Genomic DNA, 22732 nt, shown 5'->3' with positions numbered 1-22732 from the left:
TCACTAATTAAGGAGCTAACTAACTAACAATAGGTTTAAAATGCACGACTTGGTGGAGGTAATGAAGTAAGGTCAGGAAGGTGAAGAAGGTAAAGTCGAGCTGCTGTCAATCATGACGTCTCAGAAACTTGAACGTTCATCATCATTATCTAAGTGGACCAAAACATTTCTTTCTTTTGTACTTGTGCATTTTTTTGTTTGTTTAGTCCACGTCCCATCCGCTAACATGGAGGGGGCGGGGTGTATGACTTATACTGCAGCCAGCCACCAGGGGGCAAACCAGATGTTTTGGCCCCATTGGCCGTCATGTTGTCATTAAAATCTCAGATGCTCCTGTAGAATACTTTACAGTGTTGCTGGAAGATAATTTAAAATAATATATATATATATATATATATTTTTTAAATATCCAGGAAGTAAACATGACACTTTTGATATAAGAACCTTGGGCTCCTGACAGACGGACGACCGTCTGCAGGTTTTATCCGTCGTGTGCTGCAGGTTGTTGATCTAAAGATTCTAATAGTTTCAGCAGAACCAGGGAAGAGAAGCGACGCTCGCAGCCGACGACGCGGTGATACCTGCGGGTCGCGTTACAGCAGGACGGGGATTCATCTGAACCCCTGGGTGGGAGCCTTCTTCGAATTAACAGCTGTGACAGATTGAAATGAGATTAGCAGAAGTTGAACATTGACCTCCACCAACACAGAGAAAAACAGATTCACTCTTCAAAGTCAACATTTTTACGTACAGTTCACGAGACTGATTAAAGTCACAGTGGGTCACGTCTCTGAAACGCCATCTTGGTTGTTTTTTGCAAGCTCGTCCGCCCGCAGCTGCAACCATGCTCCGATTGGACGGCACCAGCTGTCCATCACGCTGTATCCACGCTACACTGCTTTATCGTCTATGTGACTGCAAATGAACCACAATGTTACAAAACGAACATCATGCTGTTATTGAAGAAGACTTGAAACTAGAGAATGAACCATAAACTCCTCAGGAAAATGCCTTACTGACGTTATATATCGAGTGAGAAGTAGAGTCACGTTCTCATAAAGTCGCCCTCTGCTGGTCAGTGCACAGAAGACAGGACGGGTGACTTTGCTCGCCAAAAAAACCCCCCGCCACAAATCGCGGTGCCTGAAACACAAGCCCACCTCGGACTGTGTAGCTTCAGGCAGTTTGTCGTCTTGGTGACTCACGTCGCTACTCGCTCACTGTTGCTAACGCTACCAGAGCCGTGTAGAGAGTGTGTTGCCACCACAGTTAAAGGGGCAGTAAGCGATTTTGGAGAAAAGCTTTTTCTCTCTTTGTTGTTGTTGTATGCGATTTTTATCAGTTTTTAGTGTAAAGTGTCTTTAAGTACCTTGTAAGGCTCTTTATAAATAAAAGGGTTGCGATCTCAGCTCTAGAATCGCTCACTGCCCCTTGAAGTGTGCTGTCAGCTCGGCTCATGCCGCGACGTTTGCGTTGGCCGTTTACGCAGCGCAACTTTTTTCAGTAGACAGCTGTCGGCCCCGAAATGAGGCACCGAAGTCTGTGTTTTGATTCGGTCCGCGTAGGAACCGGTACCTGACTGGCACAAGATTTCAGTACCCGAGCCCGGGTCCAGGATGTCAAAGTGAGTTCCGACACGAGCAACAGCGACGATGCTGAAGCGACAGACCCGTCAGCAGCCAAACGACTCGCCGTCCGTCTGTACAACGTCGCCTCGCTTTCTGCATTTCTGTCCAATGGCCCGTCTTTGTCTTTCTCTGAGCGCAGCTGTCGCTCTCATGAAGCAGAAACCTGATCCGTGAAATATGAGGAGAAAGCACATATACATCTGCGTAGGCTTCTCTCGTCTCTCACATATGTTAACTGCCGCATGTTGCAACTTGTCGACAGGCCACTCGGACGATTTATTCTCACGTTGAGTTTTGGTTTTTACACTTTTCATAACTCACTCTGATGGGACGAACGCCCGAGACATAAAAGTGAAGCCACTACACATTCACGCCGTGTTTCTTTTTCCCTTCCACATGATTCACTTTGCCGGGCCTGACGTGGGCCACTGAACGGGCCCCGTGGCGCGGCGAGCTCCGCCAATCTGGAATTCCACCCGAGTGTGAAATGGAAATTCTCGTTCTACCTCCTGAGGCCGCGGAGGTTGTTTTTTTTTCGCTCAGCCAAAATGACACTTGCGGGCGAGATGGAGGGGGGAGGGGCGGAGGAGGGGGTCGCCCTGTCCCGGCTCAGCGACAGCTCATTAAAAATCCAACCCACAATGCAGCACTTGTCAAGCGTTTAAACTTATGTAGCGCAGATCAGTTGTGATTTGTGGTGAAGCTTGTTCACCAACTTTCTTTTCTCCAGAGCAAAAGAACAACTCCATCTGGCTTCAGAGAAGCCGAAGGTTAAGACCAGAACTCTGCTGGTGACCGACACATTGACAAGCTGCTGAAATAATAATCGACTTGTTGCACTGAAGCAAACGCGGCAGTGATCCAGCGACATCGTGACAAACTCCCTGATGGATCAGTGAACTGTCTCTTTATCAATTCTTCATTTAAACCCGACGATTTTTATCCAGATCACATTTACTCCAAAGATGGACGTAACGCATTAGTGCCTGAAGCCTGTATTCTCTGTACTGACCAACAGAGGGCGACTCCACTGGTTGTCAGAAGGAAAATAATTCTACATCTCACACGTTTCTTGACGTCAATAAACATTTGTAAATGTCAAAGGGAAGATAAAGCACCGTGTGGATCGGAGTGTGGATGCAGCGTGATTGACAGCTGGTTCCGTCCAATCGGTGCATGGTTGTAGCTGTAGGTGGACGTGCAGGCCACACCCACTGCTCCTCCAAATATGGTCATTTCCGGTTTCAAGAAACCAACATGGCGCTGGACAAAATACTAAACTCGACGCTGCAAAACCGCAGCTCACAAATCCTCTCGTTCCAAAACAAGCGCCGAAACAATATAGACGAAGAAGAACTTCCCATCGGTCTCGTCCTCACTCCGTCCACGGGCGTCTTGAACGACGTGACGACCGAGGAGACGACTACTTCCTGGTTCGTAACAGTCAAGCGCGGTTACTCAACGGCCGACCATCACATGCGTCTGCATAGCGAGATTGTGTCTGCTGTGTGTGTGTGTGTGTGTGTGTGTTCATTTAACGCACGCTGCTGACATGTCAGGGGTCAGAAGACGCGTTTGACCTTCGACCCCTGGGCGGTCGCCGGTGTTGAAGGCGGCGGAGTGTCGCGTTGGACTCGTGGGGCTCGTAGATCACTGTGGATCCTGGATGAACCCTCCAGAGTTTGACCGTACAGTGTGCGTGTGTGTGTGTGTGTGTGTGTGTGTGATTATTGTTGATTTAGGGTCTGAATCTGCCTGTTTTTCTGTCTTGTCCTCGGAGGCGTATGAGGAAACGTTTAAACCATCGGTAGAAAACTTCATTTAAATACTTATATATTCATATATACTTGTATTCAATATGACGCACTGGTAAGATCCAGAACGAGTGGTTCTCCACATTTTTGTCTCGTGACCGTACAAACATTTGTGAAAAATGTAGTGAAGCGAACGACGCGAACATCTGACTCTTAATTCTTGCACCCCCCGTTGTGTGCAAGAATTCTTTTTCTTTTTTTCTTTCAGAAACCTGCCTGAGACTATAAATAGAGAGCTCATGTCTGTAGGACTTTTCACGGCATTCTCGCTTTACGAGGCGGCGCGGTGCAGCAGCGGGTCGCCACAGGAAATCTGTCGGGAGCTCTCAGTGGTCGTGAAAGAAAGAGAAAATCAACAATGTCCCGGGTGTGTGTGTGTGTGTGTGTGTGTGTGTGTGTGTGTGTGAGAGAGTGAGAAAGCTCGGGAGGCCCTGAACATTAAAAACTATTTTCACGTCATTTTCATAGACTCTTAATTTGAAGGTCCTGAAAGAAACGTCTGTGTTCGGGGCAAACGAGCGGCGACTGTGGACGAGGTCACGGTTGAAAAAAAACAAAACCTTGGGAGGAATTTACATTCTGGATCGCGTCCTTCTCGTTCTTCGTCCCTGGGATCTTGTTTTGTTTTGGCTCTAGAGCTGACATTGGGCGAGAGGCGGGGTTCACCCTGGACAGGTCTCCAGCCTATCACAGGGCCACATACAGAGACAGACAACCATTCACTCTCACATTCACACCTACGGTCACTTTAGAGTCTCAATGAACCTGACCCCATTCTGCATGTCTCTGGACTGTGGGAGGAAGACGGAGAACCTGGAGAGAACCCACGCACACACGGGGAGAACATGGGACTCGAACCCATGTTCTCCCCGTGAACGACGTGAACCACTACGCCACCGCGCAGCCCATAATCAAGCACATACAGACCAAACACAGTCAGACTGCACCAGATACACGAAGCGTCTGCCCGAAGGGGATTTATCAGATTGTGGGTTCGGTCGAATTGTCAAATTTGTTTAGGAAGTTTCCTAGTTGGAAGTGACCCGGAAGCATCTCCTCAGAAACAAGATAAGAGCCGTTCGGATTCTCTAAATGTTTAGGAAAGGAGCTTCAGTGCTTCCTTTCCTATCTCCTTTACCATAGGGAACGCTGGAGCTTCCTCTGTGAAAGGAAAGGAGACAGAGACGACCCACAATTCATTGCGGCGGCGATATTTAGCGTGACGTAACGATTAAATCCGAAGAAGAAGAAGAAGAGGAGTATGAATATGATCCAGATGTAAGTGACAGTTACATATGAATCATAACATGTGATGATGTCACACGGTGGTGACTCACTGCGCGGAGGGTTATTTAAGTTCATCTTCCACTTTTTAAAACCTCGGCTTGATTTTTCGCTCGATGTCTATTTTTGATGTTCCAGCCGCCACTGGAATGACGACATGATTACCAACGGGTGTATATGAATGTGTCACCCGATGGTCTTGTTGAGACACGTACAGACCAGGACCAGGACCAGTGGACGGACCAGTCGAGCTGAATGGACCAGTAAGGGAGTGGGCAGCTTCATTATATTCCCTGAGAGACCTGAAACAAACGTTTCCCTTCGTGCTTTCGGATCTGACTTAACTCCCACTTTCAAAAACTCTTGGAACCATGGGAACGTTTCCATCCAAACGGAATCTCATACAAACGACATTTGCTCCCGAATGTATTGTCCTATTGTAAAGGACATCGTGCGCTGACACCGCCTCATCAAACGCAGATGTTAGAGAGGAGAATCGTCCGCTTTTTCCAATGAAAAGAATGGACCCACGAGTCGTTTCTGTGGAAGTGAACCTCCTGCAAGCTGCGGTCCGTCTCTTTCAAAACGCTCGGGTTCAGATGATGACGAACGCAGTTTGACCCGGATGGATCGGTCGCGAGAGCCGACGGTTCACGAACGCTTGGATTGAACGGTCGAACAAAAGTTTTGCAGTTTAGGAGTTTGACAAGAATGATCTGGGTCGTTTTCTTTTACAGTGAGCGGATTCAAGAGGGGGGATTTGTTGCAGTGGGTCTGGAGTTCTCTTCCAGTCCATCATTTTCTCCAGAGGCGTCGCGGACCAGGAGGTCACACACCAACGTCGGCTCAGTGTCTCTGCATGTGATGATGTCATGTGACTAATTGAAAGCAGCATAGGTGTGTGTGTGTGTGTGTGTGTGTGTGTGTGTGTGTGTGTGTGGAAGGATAATAAATGCAGGGGAAGGCATCAGGGATCGGAGCTGCTTTTGTTGACGGGACGAGCTCGTAGCTATGAATCACTGAGGCTGCAATTCTGCACACACACACACACACACACACACACACACACACACACACACACACACACACACACACACGTAGCACACCTTTTCAAGAAAGGATGATTCACCAAGCGGCTGATTCGCCGACGCAAACACACACACACACACACACCGGCTCACACAGTGACACAGCAAACAGGTCAAACAGACAAAATATGCATAAACATATAGATTAACACATGTTGGTATGTTGAAAACAAACAGGCATTCAACCTGCAGTAATCTGGACTTTATCTATACACACACACACACACACACACACACACAATGACCGACAATAACCCTGTGAAATGCTACACGACTGTTCGCTTCATCAGAGCACAAAGACGAACGCTAATAATCCGGAAACAGCCACAGACGTTTTTAACGTGTCGACATCTCCATCGCCAACAGAAGTCTGAACGGATTACTGGGAAACTGGGAAACGACGCAACAGACTCACAACAAAGGATCCACACACACACACACACACACACACACACACACACACACACACAGTTTCCCGTGTTGGCATTCACTGCAAAACACGACTGACCCCGTGACCTCCCGCCGGGTCCTTAATGACCCGTGTCGCAGCAGACGGAGAGAGACTGACGAGATGTGGAGGAGAGAGAGAGGGAGAGAGAGAGGAGGGGGAGGTGGACTGAGATGGAGGGGGGAGGGGGGGGAGCGATCAGCCGACCCTGACCCGGGGGCCTGTTGTGTTGATGTTTCCTCTGGCAGCGCGTCGAGTTTGGGCTGCACTCGCTCGGGGGGTTCATGAGAAACTGACGCTCACGTGCATCTGAGAGCCAGAGACCGAGAGGAAGAGGAGGAGGAAGAGGAAGAGGAGGAGGAAGAGGAGAGGAGAGGATGAAACGGAAGAGGAGGAGGAAGAGGAAGAGGAGAGGATGGGGAGGATGAGGATGAGGAGAGGATGGGGAGGATGAGGAAGAGGAGAGGAGGAGGAAGAGGAAGAGGAGAGGATGGGGAGGATGAGGATGAGGGGAGAGACACGACGGGACAGCAGAGAAGAGATTATGTTGAAAAATCCGATGTCTTGAATTTGTTGTAAACAGGAAACAGATATAGACCGCGGCCCAGTGGGATGACATGAAAGTCCCGCTGAATCTGAAAGTCTTTTTGTTTTGTTCCCAGGCTGAAACACTGAGGAGACTCCAGCCTCATGGTGCAGAACAAGAAAGGGGCCAGAAGTTGGTGGACTGAGGAGGGTCAACGTGCGAAATCCAGGACGCGGTTGCAAGACTTGGGCAACTTGTTGTTTTCAATGGAAAGTGGCCACATGATTCGATTCCGTCGTATATTTGCAGTCGACGCAGTTCATCTGCTCGTCGGATTCATCGTCTAATCCCGACCCCATTACGACGACGCGTTGACCGGCGCTCCCTTCGCCGCGGACAGACTGACCTCCGACCTGCAACGTCCTGCTCCTCACACCACCAACGACGAACCAGCGTTTTGAGTTATTATACTTTAAACTCCATCAGGAACGTATTTTGATTCTAGCGGACACCTGGAGGCTGCAGCAGCGGTTTCTATGCAGGTCATGTACCGCTGCTCCATCCATCGTCTGCCGCTTTATCCATTCGCAGGGGGGCCAATCCCAGCTGCCATTGGGCGAGAGGCGGGGTTCACCCTGGACAGGTCTCCAGCCTATCACAGGGCCACATACAGAGACAAACAACCATTCACTCTCACATTCACACCTCCGGTCAATCTAGAGTCTCAATGAACCTGACCCCATTCTGCATGTCTCTGGACTGTGGGAGGAAGCTGGAGAACCTGGAGAGAACCCACGCACACACGGGGAGAACATCCACACAGAAAGGACCTGGTTGGTTTGAACCGGGACTCGAACCCAGAACCTTCTTGCTGTGAGGTGACAGCGCCACCGTGCAGCCCACATCTGCAGGACCAGCTATGTGAAATATGTCAGCCACACATGGTTTCCTCCACCACATGACCTGGCCCCCCCCCCCCTCAGGTGGAACCTCCGACACCCTGAGAGAAGCTACCGGACCAATCAGCAGACGATACCCCAAACGTCTGGTTCAACTCCTGCATCGTGTGTTCAGTACCCGCAGCTGCAGGTGTTTGACAGGTTGACATTGGCTGCAAGTCTCCTTGTTATGATATTTAAAAAAGCAGTTATGCTGTAAAAGATATTGAAGATTTATCTCCTTCGAAAACGACGAGAACCAGAAACTCTGCAGCTTTTTAAACCGACGACATCAACCTCACAGTCAGTTCGCTCCGGAATGCAGCAGCAGCCGCCACTCAAACCATCTAACCATGAGTTTTATTCTATAATCAGCTGAAACAAGACATGAATGTTTCTTCCCTCTGGGAGAAAAGCATCTTAAAAAACATCTTCCAAGAAACAATCTGAACCAACAGGAGACAGAAATACAAAGGTGTTCAAACCCAACGAGCCATTAAGATCCTCAATGAAATGATTCATATTAATAATAATCCATCATCCAGACGATCCATCACAGCCACCGAAAAGCAGATTCAACAGTTACCTGACTGGAGGAGGACGAACCGGTTTATTCCCAACTGTCAGTGCAGGTCCTCCACCGCGACCGGACGAGTCATGTCCAACAAACGGCAGGGAGTGTGTGTGTGTGTGTGTGTGTGTGTGTGTGTGTGTGTGTGTGTGTGTGTGTGTGTGTGTGTGTCAGTGGGTTTGGCAGCCGCCTGCTCCGTCCTGATAGCGTCCGTTCTTGCAGCAGCAGCTCCAGGGAGTTTTCTGCTCTCTGCCTCTGTCACACACTTCACTCTCCGAGCTCTGCCTCCTCCTCTTCCTCCTCCTCCTCCTCTGCCTCCTCCTCTTCCTCCTCCTCCTCCTCTGCCTCCTCCTCTTCCTCCACCTCCTCCTCTGCCTCCTGCTCCTCCTCTTCCTCCTCCTCTTCCTCCTCCTCCTCTGCCTCCTCCTCTTCCTCCTCCTCTGCCTCCTGCTCCTCCTCTTCCTCCTCCTCCTCCTCTGCCTCCTGCTCCTCCTCTTCCTCCTCCTCCTCTGCCTCCTCCTCTTCCTCCTCCTCTGCCTCCTGCTCCTCCTCCTCTTCCTCCTCCTCCTCTGCCTCCTCCTCTTCTCCTCTTCCTCCTCCTCTTCCTCCTCCTCCTCCTCTGCCTCCTCCTCTTCCTCCTCCTCTTCTCCTCTACTTCTGTTTCTCTCCTCTTCCTCCTCCTGCTCCTCTTCCTCCTCCTCCTCCTCTGCCTCCTCCTCTTCCTCCTCCTCCTCCTCTGCCTCCTCCTCTTCCTCCTCCTCCTCCTCTGCCTCCTGCTCCTCCTCTTCCTCCTCCTCCTCTGCCTCCTCCTCTTCCTCCTCCTCTGCCTCCTGCTCCTCCTCTTCCTCCTCCTCCTCTGCCTCCTCCTCTTCTCCTCTTCCTCCTCCTCTTCCTCCTCCTCCTCCTCTGCCTCCTCCTCTTCCTCCTCCTCTTCTCCTCTACTTCTGTTTCTCTCCTCTTCCTCCTCCTGCTCCTCCTCTTCCTCCTCCTCCTCCTCTTCTCCTCTACTTCTGTTTCTCTCCTCTTCCTCCTCCTCTTCTCCTCTACTTCTGTTTCTCTCCTCCTCCTCCTCTTCTCCTCTACTTCTGTTTCTCTCCTCCTCCTCTTCTCCTCTACTTCTGTTTCTCTCCTCCTCCTCTTCTCCTCTACTTCTGTTTCTCTCCTCCTCCTCCTCTTCTCCTCTACTTCTGTTTCTCTCCTCCTCCTCTTCTCCTCTACTTCTGTTTCTCTCCTCCTCCTCTTCCTCCTCCTCTTCTCCTCTACTTCTGTTTCTCTCCTCCTCCTCTTCCTCCTCCTCTTCTCCTCTACTTCTGTTTCTCTCCTCCTCCTCTTCCTCCTCCTCTTCTCCTCTACTTCTGTTTCTCTCCTCCTCCTCCTCCTCCTCTTCTCTTCTACTTCTGTTTCTCTCCTCCTCCTCTTCTCTTCTACTTCTGTTTCTCTCCTCCTCCTCTTCTCCTCCTCCTCCTCCTCTTCTCCTCTACTTCTGTTTCTCTCCTCCTCCTCTTCTCCTCCTCCTCCTCCTCTTCTCCTCTACTTCTGTTTCTCTCCTCCTCCTCCTCTTCTCCTCTACTTCTGTTTCTCTCCTCCTCCTCCTCCTCTTCTCCTCTACTTCTGTTTCTCTCCTCCTCCTCTTCTCCTCTACTTCTGTTTCTCTCCTCCTCCTCTTCTCCTCTACTTCTGTTTCTCTCCTCCTCCTCTTCTCCTCTACTTCTGTTTCTCTCCTCCTCCTCCTCCTCCTCTTCTCCTCTACTTCTGTTTCTCTCCTCCTCCTCCTCTTCTCCTCTACTTCTGTTTCTCTCCTCCTCCTTCAGCTCTTCCCACTCTGACAATCGGCTCCTTCTCCCTTTGTCATATTCAATTAACGCTCTTCAGCCTTTTTCTTTCCTTCTCACCGTCTCCTCTTTCTCACATTTACCTTCTCTTTCTTTCTTTCATCGCTTGTCTTCCTCACTTTCTTGTCTGTCAGTCTTTGCTCTTCCTCTTCCTCTTCATCGTCCTTCCTTCGGTCCTCAAGATGCTTCGTAGCTTCTCTCTGTCAGTGTCCGTCTTCTCTTTCCATCTGATTCTCTCTCGTTTGTCTTCCCTCTCTCCCTTTGGGGGATTCTCTCTCCCCCACTTTTTCTCTCTTTGCCAACAACTGTCCTTCCACTTCTCTTGGCTCATACCATTTCTCTCTATGCTGTAACTTTTTACTTTTTCTTTTCGTGCTGTTCAATTGCAAAATGAAAAAAATCTTTCAGACCCCCTCCCCCTCCTCCTCCCCCTCCTCCTCCACCCGTCCTTCCATCCCCCTCCCCCTCCTCCTCCTCCTCCCCCTCATCCCCCTCCTCCTCCTCCCCCTCCTCCTCCCCCTCATCCCCCTCCCCTCCTCTCTCTCCCCCTCCCCCCCTCTCTCTCCCCCTCCTCCTCCTCCTCCCCCCCTCCCCCCTCTCTCTCCTCCTCCCCCTCATCCCCCTCCCCTCCTCTCTCCCCCCCCTCTCTCTCCCCCTCCCCCTCCTCCTCCTCCTCCCCCCTCCCTCCTCTCTCTCCTCCTCCCCCTCATCCCCCTCCCCTCCTCTCTCCCCCCCCTCTCTCTCCCCCTCCCCCTCCTCCTCCTCCTCCCCCCTCCCTCCTCTCTCTCCTCCTCCCCCTCATCCCCCTCCCCTCCTCTCTCTCCCCCTCCCCCTCCTCCTCCTCCTCCCCCCTCCCCCCTCTCTCTCCTCCTCCCCCTCATCCCCCTCCCCTCCTCTCTCTCCCCCTCCCCCCCTCTCTCTCCCCCTCCTCCTCCTCCTCCCCCCCTCCCCCCTCTCTCTCCTCCTCCTCCTCCTCCCCCCCTCCCCCCTCTCTCTCCTCCTCCCCCTCATCCCCCTCCCCTCCTCTCTCTCCCCCTCCCCCCCCTCTCTCTCCCCCTCCTCCTCCTCCTCCCCCCTCCCCCCTCTCTCTCCTCCTCCCCCTCATCCCCCTCCCCCCCTCTCTCCCCCCCCCCCCCCCCTCTCTCTCTCTCGGTGAGTATCATGTTTGGCTTCAGACTTTAAGGAACTTGGCTGCAGCACAGAACCACGTGCATCAGGAACATCGCTGCTGCACGTGTGGAAACAAACATCGAGCGCTGAAGCGCAGACTCATCGCACTCGGACCGTTGAGTTTGGAAACGTTTCTGAAAAAGCAAAGAAGAGGAGAGGAGGCGAATCTCGTAAATCACGTCCATGTAAAGCAGGAAAAGAGTTGGAAAAAATGGTTTCCTGGGAAAGACGAAGGTTTACATACAGTGTGGGTCCGTTCTGTAAAGCAACAAGGTGATTTGTCATTATTACTTTTTGTTGCGCAGAAGGAAACGAGATTTAGTTCTGCAGGAGAAACTAATCAAGTCTGATAGAAAAGATCCTTTTGTCAATCAGCTGCTGAGACGCACACACACACACGCACACACACACACAGACACACACAAGTGTCAGAGATTAGAAACCTTTTTATATCTCTTTAGTAACACACACTTACACAAATGCACATACCACACACACCCACACACAAGATTAGTTGGCCACTAACACAGAAATATATCCCCAGATATTTACTTCAGCTGGCACATTCATTTCACACACACACACACACACACACACACACATGGCAGGCAGCGATAAGCAAGAGACGTGTGCATCCTGTGTATCTGGAGGCCTCCGCACCTCCACTCCCTCATCACACACACACACACACACACACACATTCACCATAACAGCTGACTATGACATTGTGTGTGGGTGTGTGTGTGTGTCTGTGGCCTTCTATCTTTGCGAGGACCACTTTGAGTCTCGCTCCAATAACAGACTAATAAACGGGAAAAAAACCACAAGCGATCTGATAAACGGCACTGAGTTCTACGAACTGGCAGACGTCAACGTCATAACTGGTTTATTACATGAAGATTCATACAATCGTTTCCGTCGCTTTGACCCGACGCGCACAAACATTGGACAGGTCCTGTCCCACGTCCCGTCCTCCGAGGCCGGCGCAACGATTACTTTCATCGTCGATGAATCTGTCGATGAATTTTTGTCGATTAAGCGATTCGTTGTTTGGTTCATAAAATGATGAAAAATGTGTTTCCGAAAACGCTCAAGAAGATGTTTCGTTTTGTCGTCACACCAGAGACCTTCAGTTCACTGCCACAGAGGAGCAAAGAAACCGGAACGTATTCACATTGAAGAAGCTGAAATCTTTTATTTATCATTGAAAACTACTTGAACCGAATAATCGATGATCAAAATAGTTGATGATTAATTTACTGGTCGATTACTGATCCATTAACTGTTGCAGCTCTACAAACAAACAGACCGTCACAGGTGAAAACCATCTCTCTGAGCAGAGGTGAGAATAACGTGATGACATATCTAGAATATTGAGACAAGCGTTAGTTTAAAGTGGTTTATGTTAAAAAAAAAAAAAAACAGGAACAAAACTCAAATTGAAAAAAAATTGACATTGATATTTCACCTTGTGCAACTGGAGACTGACATCTTGGACGTGATTTGGGATCTGAGTCAGTTTTCACACCACGTCGTCGGTTCCTTTGTTCCTGCCTCGGCACCACGTGGCCCCAGCACCGACGACGACGTCGTTCTGCTCCGCGACATGTTGGAATCTGTGATGCGTCTCTGAGACGAGCTGAGGCGAGAGCCGGGTTCTCTCCTGCGGCAGCACGATGCCCTCTGCTGTCACGGAGAAGCTACTCAGCGAAGAATGTTTCCCCCACGTTCATATTCTCCGAGAGTCTTTCCAGGTCCGAGTCCTGCAGGTGGACACACGCGACGAATCACAGACTCCATTTTGTAGATCGTCGCCTGCACACTGTCACTACTCAATCAATGATAGTCAATCAATCAATCAATCAATCAATCAATCAATCAATCAATCAATCAATCAGACTTCATCTGTGCAGCACTATTCATTCAAACAATATAAAACACAATGATTTACAGAATAAAAACTATAACAACAATACACATATGAACAAGAAACTGAGGAAGTGACGTCGAATGTGTCAGAAATCTGAAATGAGGAAACATCAGAGGCAGGTAAAAGAAAAAGATAAAGATAAAATGAAGATTGGAATTGTAAAAGGCTAAAAGACAGGAGCAAGTAAAAGCAGAGTGGGTTAATAAGTGTGTTAATGATTAAAGGAATAAATACATAAATAAAATAGAATGGAATTAAGAAAGGTATTCACTTTAATTCTATTTTGTTTATATAACATGAATTAATAAGTAGACAAATGAATAAATACAATTCAATAATAATAATAATAATGACAATAATAATGATAATAATAATAATAATGATTGGTATGTGACTGTTGGAGTTCTACTGTAAACCGACAGATCTGATATTGGTTCAATGTGAACGGAGCAACAATAAAAACAAACTGCAATTTATGTTTTATCATCGATGTAGATTTTGTCCATCATCAGACCTCACAGAAACATTTCACAGACTGGATCAGAGTAAAAAGCAACACAACATATGTCATCTTGTATCATAGTCCATGTGTTCCGTCTGTGCAGGTGAAGCGTTCGGGAGGTGACATCACTTCCTGCTCTCACAGACAAAAGCAGCTGCTCCTTCGTCATCGCTCTCTGCTGCTTCTGCGGCGGCGGCATCGTCGTCACGGTCTTCGTCTTCCCGCAGCGTGATGCCAGGAGGAGATCAGCATCTGTTACCATGGCAACAACCACGGAACCAGACAGTGGAGGAGCCAACATGGCTGCCAGCGGGGGGGGGGGGGGGGGGGGGGGGGGGCACAGCAGCAGTCTGTCTGTGGCTTCACACATGAGCGACGAACTCAACATGGTCACGCAGCCGTTCGTAATCTTCATGTCCTCCGGGGGGAAAACATTTTTTCACTTCTCACGGAAAAAAAGAAAGAGATTGTTGCTCCTCTGTAAATGATTACAGCAGGATTTCAACAGTAGGAACCTGTTTTTTGTAAATAATTTACTGTTAATACAAAATACAATCTGATATATGCTGATATATTGGTAGTTTATTTTATCTATCACTAACATACAGCGCTTTACTTCAGAGTTTACTAAATTACAGCCTCATGCAGTTTTTTGAATTATTTTAATGATTATATTGTTGTTGCAACTGTATTTAATCCATCAATTGGTATTTTCGTGAGGTTTGCAGTTTGTTTGCATGACTGAATATGTGCATGTCATAACATATGGTTGGACCCTGCTATAGCTCAAATTTAATAAGTAGCTTAATACCGTCAGTATTCTTCCATGAGGAGTAATAAGAGTCTTGATGGCGTCAACCTGTGGACGTCACTACATCAGTTAACGTGAAGACACAGAGAATTTCAAAATAATAATTGGATCAGAAATTAAACGCTTGACTTTCAGTGTCTACAAGAAAAACTATAATTTTTCCGGCACTTCGTTGGAATAAATCCTGATCCATATTTTGGTATTTTTCTGCTCAACCCCCGAATAATGTAAATACGAACAGCTGTAAAAAAAATTGAATAAATCAAAAATAAAACAGATCAGAGAGCACGACAATGAATACACAGTTCTCCAAACGAGATACAAATTATTTCATAAGAACCACGATCAGGAGGCTCAGGTACAGGAAAACATGAACTAGTGGAAGTTATTAAAGTCAATTTTAGTGATTGTACAGAAATATTACCCACATGCCCCGGCGTCTATAATCTATACAGACACTCATTCATACGTGTTCTAGGTCAGTCAGTCCCAAGAAGCGCGGATTATTGTTTTTTTGTTTTCCCATAAATATTGTTCTACAAGTATCTCGACCTCGGAAACTGTAAATTTGTGCAAAATGGCACAACATCTGCTCATCATAATCCTAATCCGTGAGCAGGACGCATCTCACATCCGGTCGAAGCGTCTGTTATTAGTTCACTTTGCATGTAAGTATGAAAACAATGTCGGGTTCGAGCGACAGAAAATAACGTGGGACATGTGAGCGATGCACGGAGCTCGAGCGGCCGACTAAAAATATCACGGGGCGCATACAATTTTAGCACGTGAACATGAGAGCTCGTCATTGAAGTGTGTCCATATGAAAACATGTTCTACCTACAGTACAGTATATGAACATATGCACAGGGAATCTCCTCTGAAGCTCCGACTCACCGACACAAAGACATAGATACAGATGAGCCTTCGTCTTTTCATCGTCTGTGACGAAGAACATGAACGTAACAACCCTCGAGTGTATAAATTCTGTCTGACTCTTTGTGTTAATCGATACAGACACTGAGGAACTATCGTCCACAGACGCCTGCTGAGATACGAGAACCCCCCCCCCCCTCTCTCTAAATGTCACCGATCTGCTGTGACACACCAGGTCAAACACTGGTGAAGAAGAAAGGAGGGGATTGTTTTTACATCCAGACTCCACATCCTCGTGTGACCCCCTCGATGAAGCTGCATCGGGCTGAGAGGTTTTCAGCCACACAATCACACCTGCAGGGGAAAATGTGAAACTTAAGATTCAAGTCAGATTTTACATAAATTGCCCAAAAAATCGAGAATTGCAAATTTGCCTGAAGAGGCTTTACAATCCGTACAGTTCAGTTCGAACCAGTTCGAACCAGAGACTGAGTATAAAAATGGACGTAGTCACCGGGCGAAAGTGACTGAAGCCTGTATTCTGTGTCCTGACCAGCAGAGGGCGACTCTATGAGAACGTAACTCGACTTCTCACTCGATTCATAACGTCAGTTCAACATTTTCCTGAGGAGTTTATGGTTCAATCTCTAGTTTCAAGTCTTCTTCAAAACGTGATGTTCATTTTGTAACATTATGGTTCATTTAGAGTCAAATAGACGTCAATAGAAGGGGATACAGCGTGATTGGCAGCCGGTACCGTCCAATCGTTGCAGGTGTAGGTGGGGCGCGCAGTGGACGAGCTCTCAGTCAGGCCACACCCCCTTCTTTCGAATATGGTTACTTCTGCTTTCAAAAAACCAAGATGGTCAAAATGCTAAACATGAGGCCTCAAAATGGCAGCTCGCAAAGCGATGGGTTGACACTTGGCACTACGAACTCTTTAGGAAAAACCTTTCAAGGAAAAATAGAAGACAGAGTGGCTGGATCCCTCTTCCATTGCTTCATACCGTTGATTACTATTTCCTCCAGGTCGCAAGGTGGAGGTCACGGTGACTTGGCTACAAGAGAAGATGGAAAAAACGTAAAAGGTCATCATCAATACTTTATATCTGGGTTCGAAAAACTCAAAAAGCACAAGACGTGAACAGCGTTCAGGAGGGGAGAAAGAGAAAGAGAAGACCCCAAAAAATAAAAAATCTGTTCCTCCTTCCAGCTCTCTCTCTCTCTGGGCTCAGGGCCAAGCGAGGGGAGGAAGGAAGGAGGGCAAAGAGGAGGAGGAGGAGGAGGAGGAGGAGGGATGAAGAGCAGGCAGGATCTGTGGGGATTGCAGGGCTGCATGGAACAGATGCAGGATAACCACTTCCTCCGCCGAACGGCATCCAGCCGCTGATTAGAAACACAGTTCAAACGCAGACGACCGCCCACGCTCGAACACAAACGGCCTTCGTCTCAACTCCATCGTCTTTTCATTCGCAATAATGTTCACGGTGTTCTCCGGGTCCTGCATTGATAAACATAATAAACTGCAGCAATTCAGTTCTTCAATCTGAACGGTTAGGGATGCACCTTCCCCCAAAAATGAATATCAAATATTTATGAATAACGAAAACTATGAATGTGTGATACAGGAAAAATATACGTAAAGGCTTTTTGAAGGAGGAAGTTATGTTTATAACCCCTCTTCTCTTTGATTGTTTGTCAAAAGGATTACGCAAAAAACTGCTGAACGGACTTCTACGAAACTTGGCGGGAGGATGGAAAATGGGCCAAGAAAGAAACCATCGTACTGAGTTGGGATCAGAGATTTCTTTCTCACCTTCTTTGGCATTGTGATGGTTTTGACGTTTTCACCGATTCCCCAGGGAGAAAAATCTGGCATATTTGGGGCTCGTTGGGCCTCGGTGGAGGAACGTGCTCAACTGAATGTGATGTAGTTTAGTTTAGTAGTATTTCAGGAAAGACAAACAGAAATTCACTCTTGGGTCCAGGAAGTCCTGTAGTATGGAGGGAACCCCGTTCGGTTCTGGGCCGGTCCGGGCTCCGAGAGGGAGCTCGCAGATCCAAAATAATGCTGCGTTCCGTTATACCTGGGAACCCGAAGCCCCGAAGTCGGGGGTTACCGTTCCAACCGTTCAATGTCGGGAACTCGGAACTACCGACCTCCGAGTCGGAGGTTGACACTGGAACGACGAGGAAATGTACCACCTCGACTGCCGAGCGTTACTATGAGAGGTATAATGGAACACTGCATCGGCAGATAAGTTGTGCTAAATATTGTATACCGAAGACTGAAATATCTGCATTTTGATATATTTATGTCAATTTAATATGTCACGTTATAACTAAGTCATGTTTCCTCTCTTACTGTACATGAACTCCAAACTGCATCTGCAAAATCCCTGTTTTGTTGCCGTCTCACCGACTACATGTTGCAAACAACTGTCGAACAAGTCGTAGTTTAATGAATGGCAGTTTAATATCACCGAGTCTGTACGCACAGTATGCTCAGCTCTTTCTTAAAGCCCTAAATAAAAGATAGGCTGCAGTGGGTCCTTCAGTCGCGGCGCTTTGACATTCACATCCACATCCAGTTCTTTACATGCGTGACGCAGCGCTGCGCTCACATCCCTCCGCCCCCCCCCCCCCGAGAAAAGCCATCGTTTAAAAAGAAGTGCCGGATAGACAGAGTCAGGCAAACGTGCACGACGGCTGCGGCGCGCTCATTATGTATGCATGGCCGCCGGTCGGCCTGAGACGTCCGCTGCACTGGGACTGCACCTCGCAGCGTTCAGCGAACTTATCTCACGTGGCAAACCGCATCCTTCAGTGTTCGTACCGCTACGTGGGCGCGACACCTTCGGAGCTGGGATGAATTGTGATTTGTGCCTTTAAAAAGTCTCTTTGGTTCGTTTCACATGCGACGTTACTGTGCAGTCAAGAAGCGTGAGGCGCGAGCGCGCGGTCGGTTGTGGTTGGATGCTTTTTAAAAAGCCATACTTTCATCAAACAGCGGTTTTCCGTAAACCCGCGTCCATCCATCTCTCTGCGAGATCATGACTCACTTTTTCCAAATCAGTTTTTCCAGCTGTCATTGAGTCAATTAGGAAATTCGTCTGACAGATGGAAGTCATCCACTCGTGTTCTTTGTTGTGTTGAGTGTATTCCGTGTGTGTGTGTGTGTGTGTGTGTGTGTGAGAGAGAGAGGAAGCTGTTGACAGAAGGTGTCCATCATGTGACGGATGCGATTTTTTTTCTCGCACATGCTGATGTTTGTAACATCCTCGTTGAACCTCCGTGCTGAACTCTCTGGGCGGAGACGTGATGATGGTTCTGTTGCTCCAAAGTTGCTCCAGCTTGAATTCACTTATATCACCACTTGGGAGATGTGCACAACTCTAAATAGTGATTAGAACAATAAATATAAGTACGGTAAAAAGATAAATGACAAAATGTGTACAAAGAGTAAAATATGACAAAGAAGAGAAATTGCATTAGTGTTTACATATTTACATGCAACAATTCAAAAAAAAAGGAAAGTTATCAATTTGAACTCAATCTGTAAATCCGTCTTGCTCAAGTGGAACCTGTTGAAGAGTTCAGAGTTCTCTTCAGGTCTCCTCTGTCCGCTCCTGGTAACAGTTCTCGTTTGTTGCAAAGCAAACTGATTTTTGCTTTGCAATAAATGTAAAACACAGGACTTCCTCCGAACCAGAGCGCCGCCACGTATATTCATATTCATACAACACCATGGTGCTGTTTTTATTATAACATTTCATCCTATCTGGAGATATTTTCAAAATTGAGATGCAATTTTTTTTTTTTTTCAATTGAGGAATATTGGATTTCCATTAAAGATTAAAAACTTTGCAGTCTCTTCTCTCATGTCAGGTGACTGTGGCTCTGAGCTCACAGCACTGGAGTCATTGACTCACATGTTATTAGTTAACCAGGTCTAAGAATGTGGTGTTTTTTTGTTTTTATTTTTATTAAAAAGTGAAACTCGCTTCCATCATTTGTCATGGAATAGAGGCCCGATTGTCCAATTATATCGTTCTATAATAACAACATGAAAACATAATCAATATTTAAATTTTTATTACAATTTTGTTCATCATTTTTATCCTGAAATTACTCTGTGCATCTATGTGAATTGATGGATCATCTAACCCTAGAACCTGTCAACAACACATAACTGGGTAGATATTCTTATCCGCCTTTCCCAACATGCCGAACATAGAAATGATGTATTCGTTCGTGGTTCCCAGAGGATGAACCCTGATGACTTTAGTTGGGTTCATAGCTACTTGGTGCAAAGGAATTGACATCTGACCTCAACGTTGGATTTCACCCATTGATAGCACCGCCACGATACTTATCAAGAGACTATATGCTACGTGTACAGACTTCATATCGATAGCGTAACTCAGAACCAAATGAAACCATGAATCCAGGTGTTTTCCTAACATCATCCGATGTGCCAGCACCAACAGGTCAACAGGTCCAAAGTTATCCTGTCACAAACTATCAGCTCTTTCTTTTTTTCCAGAAACTTGGTGAGAAGCAAAGTCAAAAAGCACCGGAGCGTTGACGACAGGTGACAGGCGGGTGACAGGCAGGACGCCCACAAGAACAGGAACTGAAACGACACAAGAGTTAAACGTTCTACGAAATAAAAAAAGTAAATACGCAAAAGAGTTAAACGTTCTACGAAATAAAAAAGGTCAATACGCAAAAGAGTTAAACGTTCTACGAAATAAAAAAGGTAAATACGCAAAAAACACAAGACGGGATGTGACGGAAAGCAGCTTTTCTTTAATCAATGGTTTTCTTTGCCGCATTAACATTTTTTTCAGGTGCATATATTACATAATTGCATACATATATATATATCTATATCTATATATACACACACAAAAGTCTGTGCCTTCTTTTAAGTCACTTTTAAAATCCCATTGCTATAGACTTGCTTTTATGTGGTGTCGTCTTTTTATATCATCTTTTTTTAATACAGATATGTGACCTGAAAACCGTATCATTGTTGGAATGTTGATTTTAATTGTCTGTGATTTGTATGTTTATGTGAAAGCACTTTGTGAAGCTACTTCTGAAAGGTGCTATATAAATAAAATGATGATTATTATTATTATGATTAATATTATTATATAGAACAAGCCTTTTATCTGCAGGACAACATCTCCGACCCTCTGAGAACATCGCCGCAGGTAAACACATGGTACTGCAGTTCTGCAAACACATGGACTCAGTAAACTGTCATGAGCAAATACTTGTACAGTACAGCAACGCTTTTTTAAAAAAAAAAATGCAATCCATTGATGGCAGCTGTGTGGTTCGAAAGGTCACAACGTTTAATCTTGCCGCAGTTTGTCTTGCAAACATGGCTTCATGTTTCACAGCACACGGAGCTCCCGGCCGCTTTATTATCACTCCAAATACGACAATCAGCTGTATGTCTCAAATGTAAACGAGTACGCTGGTATATGAAGATCATTGGCTCATGGTCACAGTGTAACTGCCTCTGAGCAGCATCAGGATTCATTCAATGTGCTTCATAGTCTCTGTTTTACCGATTATCTTCCATCTGTTTGTCTTTTGAACCCGTTTACATTCTTCAGGGTTGTGTGACACCGGATCCGTCTGTATATACCAGCATGTATTGGGTGAAAGGTGACAGATGGACAAACACATTCACACCCATGATTCACACCTACGTCACAAGTTTTAGAGTTTCAACCTCAACCACAATCTTCTTCTTTCTTCTCATGTCATTCCTCTACCACACCACTGACGGATCTGAGAGGCCACACCCCATTACAGTAGTTAGTAGTAATCAATATAGTTCACTTAGTAACAAGATCCAATAAATTCTGTATCAAAAACGGAAAACAAAACCATTACATAATATTGTTATAACAACTTATTTGATGATGATCAACAACGTGTCTAAATCCATTAAATTAAAGCTCTAAACCATTTCCAATTCCTACTTCTTCAAACTTTTACTAAAATATAATTTTTTTCTTTATAAACAACGTTTATTTGACAGCAATATATACTAACTTGTTTGATTATATATGAAATATATATATACAGACATATTACATGAGTCGAATAAACTATATATATATATATACTTTATATATATACTACTATAACTTGCAAGAAAAAAGAAGAAGAAAATAAACAAAAAAACAGACAAAAAGATGCTTCATACCAACTACTGGCAATTTGGGGATTCAAACATTTGTCTATCGTCTATTTATCTATGGTGAGAACTTTTGATTTCATGAATAGACACTTTGAATTTCGAATACAGGACATTTTACTATTAAATAATTCATTTTACATTGTGTTATTACTACTTTTGCTTATACTCACGGGATCTGAATACTTCCTCCATTCCCGTGCATTTGTGTATTCTTTTATGTGGGCTATTGTATATACAGCAAACTGTGTGTATAATGGTGGTGTTAGTACTGTACGCACGCCTGTTGTTGTTGTTGATCCTGCAGATTGTTTCTTTACCTGGACGTCAGGAATCACGTAAGTGACAAGACTAAATAACTATTTCAAAATGTCGATCGTGTTTCCCAAAACTCAAAGATGATGTTCAGTTTTGTCCACACACCAAAGATATTCAGTTCACTGTCACAGAGGAGTAAAGAAACCAGAAAAGATTCACATTTCAGAAGCTGAAATCAGAGAATATTTACACTCTTTTTCATAAAAACATCTTGAACTGATTCATCAATTATCAGAATAGTTGGCGATCGATCGATTAACTGTCGCAGCTCTAAACTTTGCCCAAAGTTGTTTGGGTTGATAACATCTGGGAAAAATTTCAGGTATTTTTCCTTGGGGGGGGTTCTTTGACAGAAAAACCATGAGCACACACATGACATGGTAAATGACCTTCCGGCTAATTCTGAAGTTCTGACTAAAGAGCACAGGAGTTTATTCCACTCATATAAATATCACACAAACATTGTTTTGGCCACAAAGAGAGTGAACATGTGTCTTAAAACAGTTTGTCACTCAGGAGCCATGAGACAGAGACAGAGACAGGCGGAGTTGAGGAAAGAAAGTGCATGATACAGAAGAGGTTCATCATCATCATCATCCTCCTCTCACCCACACACACACACACATGCACAGAGACACACACACACACACACACACACACACACACACATGCACAGACACACACACACACACAGACACACACACACACACACACACAGAGACACACACAAACACACACACACACACACACACGCACACACACACAGCAAATGCAAG

At 46.3% G+C, this 22732-nt stretch overlaps 1 protein-coding gene across 8 annotated transcripts in view; it reads right to left on the bottom strand.

The window, feature by feature from the left end:
- ripor3 (RIPOR family member 3) overlaps nt 1–12892 on the bottom strand; it is a 38895-nt gene extending 26003 nt beyond the window's left edge. For 2 of the 8 annotated variants that reach the window (XM_035631975.2, XM_035631982.2), the window contains exon 1: nt 12768–12790. The gene's annotated coding sequence lies outside the window, so the exon portion shown is untranslated. Of the gene's footprint in view, nt 1–8312; nt 8586–10212; nt 10507–12767 lie in introns of those variants that run through there. The other 6 variants (XM_035631980.2, XM_035631983.2, XM_035631976.2 and 3 more) reach the window with 5 other exon arrangements.
- Nucleotides 12893–22732: the final 9840 nt, after the last annotated feature.

The sequence above is a fragment of the Scophthalmus maximus genome, chromosome 6 (genome assembly GCF_022379125.1).
Source record: "Scophthalmus maximus strain ysfricsl-2021 chromosome 6, ASM2237912v1, whole genome shotgun sequence".
In the NCBI taxonomy this organism is placed as follows: domain Eukaryota; kingdom Metazoa; phylum Chordata; class Actinopteri; order Pleuronectiformes; family Scophthalmidae; genus Scophthalmus; species Scophthalmus maximus.
The sequence above is the reverse complement of the archived record's forward strand: the minus strand, read 5'-3'. Positions and strand labels throughout refer to the sequence as shown.